The sequence below is a fragment of the Cupressus sempervirens genome, chromosome 5, assembly GCF_028749045.1.
Source record: "Cupressus sempervirens isolate cs-2001-9-10 chromosome 5, ASM2874904v1, whole genome shotgun sequence".
In the NCBI taxonomy this organism is placed as follows: Eukaryota; Viridiplantae; Streptophyta; class Pinopsida; order Cupressales; family Cupressaceae; genus Cupressus; species Cupressus sempervirens.
In genome coordinates this window covers 518,975,009-518,981,008 of record NC_143122.1, presented here as the reverse complement: position 1 = coordinate 518,981,008, position 6,000 = coordinate 518,975,009, and the positions used below count along the sequence as shown (strand labels likewise).

At 31.5% G+C, this 6,000-nt stretch overlaps 1 pseudogene; it reads left to right on the top strand.

Moving 5' to 3' along the window:
- The first annotated feature begins 266 nt into the window (after positions 1-266).
- The window catches only part of LOC149556980 (alanine--glyoxylate aminotransferase 2 homolog 1, mitochondrial-like), a 51,394-nt pseudogene continuing 45,660 nt past the window's right edge, over positions 267-6,000 (top strand).

The following is a 6,000-nucleotide window of genomic DNA, read 5'->3' as shown; positions in this document are numbered from 1 at the left end:
ATCTTTTATCAAATAATTTTAAATCTTTTAATAACATATTTATGTATTACATATATACATATATATATTTATATTTAAATATATATATATACATATATATATAATATATAAATATTTATTATTTCATAAAATTGAATTAATGAAATTTGATTCATACTATATGAAAATTTATAACAATGAAATTTCGGTTTCAAGGAATTCGTATAAACATTTTTTTCTTTTTTCATATAACATAACGTTTTAACATAAACATTTTTTTTTAAAAAATGTATATTAAAATTTCCCCCCACCTTACTGCGGTACGCAGTACCTGCGGTTGCAGACACTACGCCAACAGCGGGTATGTAGTACCCCTGTCGTCGCAGACCTGTGACGACAGGCCTCTGCCTTCTGCAGGGATGAGGTACGAATCCGTGCCAAGGGCAATTTTATATATATATATATATATATATATATATATATTTTAATGCTATTTTCAATAACATTTTTTAATAAAAACATTTTCTTCCAATATGAAATTTATTAATATGAATCTCAGTTGCGATTTGATATTCGATTCCTCAATATATATACATATGTATATGTATATATATATATATATATAATATATATATATATATATGTATGCAGATTTAAAGATATAAACATATATATTCACAATATATATGAATTCTAATTTTCGGAGTTTTCCTATAAACTTTGATCTCAAATTTATCCAATAAATAATCTAATGGGTTTGGCTATGAATTAACCCTAGCCCCATTTTCTCTTTTAGATCTATGCATATAAAATTCTCAAATAAATTTAATTGCCCATATTGAGAATGCATACAATAAAAATATGAAATTTTTCAGAAGACATATGGGAGACATGAAGAAGACAGGAATGCATGATGCAGAAATAGCATAAGAAAAATCACAAGAATCTACCTAAATTTTGATGCTAATTCATTTTTTCTCAGAAAACTTGCAAAGCAAGCTCCCTTCTTTAGAGTTCTTGAGTCCTCCAATGCTCCAATTGCTCTCCACACTCTCCCTCTAAGCTTCTATGAATGCTTGAATATAAAGAGCTCTCAAGAAACCTTTAGAATGCTTCTTGAAACCGCTAAAAGGTGTCACCAACTAAGCATGGGTCTTTTCCAACCTTTTTGATGAGTCATAGAGTTGTAGACACCTTGTGCTTAATTGATGCACTAACCCTCGTGTTGTTGACACATGTTAATTCCCATGCAAGCTTATAACTCCAATTTACTTTTTAAATAATTTCTATTTAAATTTTATAACTTTCATTTTAATTTTTATAACTTTTATTATTATTATTTTATTTATTACTTTATTATTATTTTATAATTTTTATTAATTTTAATTTCTAGTTTTCTTTTATTTAATTCCTTTCCTCAATAATTCACATATAATTAATTACAATCAAAATATCAAAGATCATGATATTTTATTAATTTTCTCAAATAAATAATTTATTAATTAAATATATTTGTTAAGACTTAATTAATGGAAAATTCACCATAGACCTCCAAGATAAAATATGAAAACCCATCATAGAACAAATCATACAAAATAAATCTAAAGGGTTAAAAATCACGAAATATGTCATCCGACACATTCGATGGGTATTCAACTTTGATACTTATCCTAACTCACTAGGACAAATGGTTTTTAGGTTTGGGATTTGGACTTGAGAATTTATCTCCCTTCTCTTATCATTGAGATAGTATAATAGGGTACGCTCATCCTGGCAATTTAGGGAAGTCGATACCCGGTACCTGCAACTTGCAAAAAAACCATGCATGTACATACAATATATAATGCTAAGCTAAACAGACAATGGCAGAAAGTGGTGCATCATGTAGATCCCGACTAAGCAGGTGACTACGACTCCCTTCCTTAACCACATCAAAAATGCCATACAATAAGAAAACACGCACACCATACACATGCAAGTATGGGGTAAGTAACCATAATAAAACGTGTGAGATAATAAACCATCTAACTAATCATCATTAATAACTAAAAACAATGTAATGATCATCATACATATATGAAATGTAAAGTCTAAATGATCTCATCATATATCAATTGAATCCCTATCATAATATCTGATAGTGTCAAAACAACACCACTAAACCATCAATCATAAAACTAGTCTACATAGTCTGACAATAATAGCAACAATAAGTCTAGAAAAGATGTGAACTACGGTAGGCACTACACTTAGTTTCTCGTCCTTCATGTATTCAACATAAGGAAGGAGCTCAAGAAACCTGCTCTTGTACTGAGCCACTGTAAGGCCTCTCTGATAAAGAGAATGGAACTCCTCTATTTGTTTCTGCCAGAAATGCTCTGACAAATACCTCTCCCAAAATCTTTCTAGGAAAGATTCCCATGTGAGGGTGTCCATCCTCACTCCACCTATGATCTCCTCCTAATGCCACCAGTTGGAGGCATCCCTTCTCAACTGATGAACTTCTAGGCATGCTTTTAGATTACTCCCATAAGGGCATATCCCAAAGCATAGTTGTAGGCTCTGCAACCATGCTTCTGCTACATTTCCCTCAGTGGAACCAATAAATAGTGGTGGCCTAAGTCGAATCAATTCCCTAATATCATCTCCTACATGTCTAGGAGGTCTGTCAAATGGGGGTCCTCTCTGGTGTATGGACTCTTCCTCGTGTTCACCCAGACCCTCTAACTGCCTCGATGGGGGACTCCTAGTCCTCTCTCTGGCTTTGGGCCCACCTCCTCCGGGTCCCTCTGCTTCCACCACTAGAATCTGCTGAACTGGCTGAACTACAGGTAGTACTCTCTGCTGAACTACACTGATCAAAGTCTGAAGTGCATCTATAATGTCCTGGTTCGGGTTCGGTGGTGGTGGAGGTGGAGGTGGTGGTGGTGGAGATGGTCCATCCTCCTAACCCACTCTACCACCCCTAGCCCTACGACCTCTGTCTCGCCGGCTACGAGTAACAAGCGGCATCTACACAATTAAAAGTAGAGTTAAGTTTAGGAAGCATAAAGGTTTAAGGTTCCTAGTGTTGAAACACGGGCTCTGATACCAAAATGTCATGCCCAAACTACAAGGGCAAAAACACACAATTTTTTTTTTTTTTAAAAAAATTATAATAATTAGAGTGCTCAATGTTTTAAATCAGATTTCTACAAGAGAAGTAAAGTTTCACTACAATACATCTTAAGTTTAAAACTCTAGTGGAAGATTACATCGGCAAGATTGATATCGATCATAAGATACAATATTTTATTTGCTTACAACAATGTGAAACAATTATTTAAATGATAATGTAAATGTATTCAAAATTTAGATTAATTGAAAGATATCTAAATTTAAAAACAACTATAGATCTCTTGACAAATATTGATTTAACAATCTACCTGATATTGTAAAGCCACTTTTTAAAAAATAATTAACTAAAATCAAAACTGAATATATATATCTAAAATTATTAACCTTAAACATTTCAACTATCTAATCTTACTAAATTTAAATTTCATTTACTAACAACTAACTAATTATAAAACAATAATACATTAAAACTAGTAAAAAAACAAACATATTAGAAGAGAACTACAGTTCCACAAGTTAGATGATGATAGAGTTCCTATAATCTAGCACGATACATAATTTGTAACAAAATTAAACTTATCCTTTAAATTTTAATGAGATCATCATTCAATTAACACCAAATTAAAACTATAATTGCTACTCTGCTATATTAAATATATATTTATTTTAAACTACTAACTAATTAAAACCTAAACTATATTACATTTAATATTAATTTGATACTAAAAATGAATATTATTAAATTATATATTAAAACATGGACAATATAATTAAACAACTAGATTTAAAATACTTTCAATCAAATAAAATTAACTAATTATACTATCAAATTAAAATTCATGTAAACTAACTAATAAAAAAAAATATATATATATATATAAATAACAAATAAATAAAAAACTAAACTAACATAACATAAACTAACTAACCTAACACTAATTATTAACCAACTTACTAACTCCTACACCCCAACACAAACCCAAACGATGTGACCCACGTCACATCTTCTCCCCCCCATCCCTCCATGCATTTTCCTAAGCGCTTACCATACTGCAAACTCTGCCTAAGGTGATATGGAGTGCTGACCCAGGGTGGAGTGATGTGGGCGGCCAAGAGAAAGTTTAAATTTTTTTTTTTTTTAACTTAAATGCATTCAAAACAGCATGACTCAGTGTTTTCCAAGAACGTTTGACCCAAGGTGGAGATGAGGGGACAGGGTGACATCACCCTCATACCACTTGCAAAGATATGATAAAATTAATAACAAAGGTCTTTTCAAACTATTTTAGCACTGCTACGTCCACCAAGGAAAGAACAAAAGCATTTAAGGCAAAAGTATTATAGGTAAGGTTTAGGATATTTAATATATATGATTATATATATACTTTTTTTGAATTTTGTATGTAATTTTAACAAACTTAACAATGTTTTCTCCTATTTTATTTATTACAAAATTTTAAGGAAATGGATAATTAATAGGATATTCTCTGTTGTTCAAACTCATATAATTCCTTCTCCCATACAAAAGGCAGAGAGTTTTACTCTCTTGCAACACTTTTTTTTTTTTGATGAAATTTTCTAAGTGTAGTTTTAAAGTCATGTATTTTTTTTTCAAGATGTATATTTTTTTTTTGACAAGCTTTAAACATTAATACAATGGTTTATGTCTAAAAAAAAATACATGATTAAATTCGATCTCCTTACATCCTGAATAGAAATATTAATTATAATCCTCTTTTTTTTTCTTAACATAAATTTTCATTTTAATCATATAATGAACATATAAAGAACTTGAAAATTTGCTCAAATCAACTGAATCTACATCCATGGTATAATTTTCGTTTTCAATATAAAGGAAAAACCTTGAAATTTTTACCAAATTAAACATCATCAATTCCATCCAAATTTTAAAATTTATCCATCTAAATTTAAAATTTACAATTAAATCACATGACAAGCAATTATACTCAACACCAATTTTATTGGCCAACCTAATTCAAAGGCTCAGTCGGGAAAGAATCAAGAAGAAAACTCGGCTTCGTTGCCAATTACAACAAGGTTTAAAATACAATTTACAATAGGATCTCAATCCCAAATTTCAAAAATTTAATCAAATTTTCTTCATGACCCTAATCAAGGGATTTATAATGTTTTTTGCAACTCATTTCTAGAACCATGGAGGAAACAGAATCTGATCAAGTGACCAAAAGCTTGAACAAGAACAAATCAAAACAAGCATATTTATACAAGGTTTTCACAAATAGATCTTCAATAAATCAACACTAGGGAAAGGTGGATTCTTCCTACTAGGAGACAACACCAAATCAGATGCCCAATCGGGGCTATTAACCAAGAACTTCTGTTCTTCCATTTAAAAATGCCATACTCATACGAGGTTTGTGCTGATGGGTAGGGGCCCATAACACCCTACCCTTTCTCCCTCTTCTCATCCTGAGAAGAGACTCTACACTGGTTGGAGTCCAACTAAACAGACCTTTCCCAAAATTGGTCACTTCTGCCCTCTCCAAGGGTGAGTAATACCAAAACACCCATGCAAGAAAACTCTCAAAATTGCAAACATAAACATGAAAGAAAAGCATCCAAAATAACATGGTTTTCAAATCTTCCCAACATACCCACAAACATACAAACATTGAAACAACAAAAAAGTAGCATAAGCATGAAACAAACATGAAAATTGAATAAGGGAGATGAGAATTTCCTACCTTGACAAAGAGGTAATGGCAATGAACAAATTTGAGTAGAGTTTCCACTTCCTTCCTTCAATCTTCAAAACTCTTCTCTAAATGTAGAGATTGGGTAACAACCTCCACAAGACCAAGAAGGGCCTTTAAATAGGCCTCCAACTCAACCACCTAAGGGTTCAATAACTACCCCACCCAC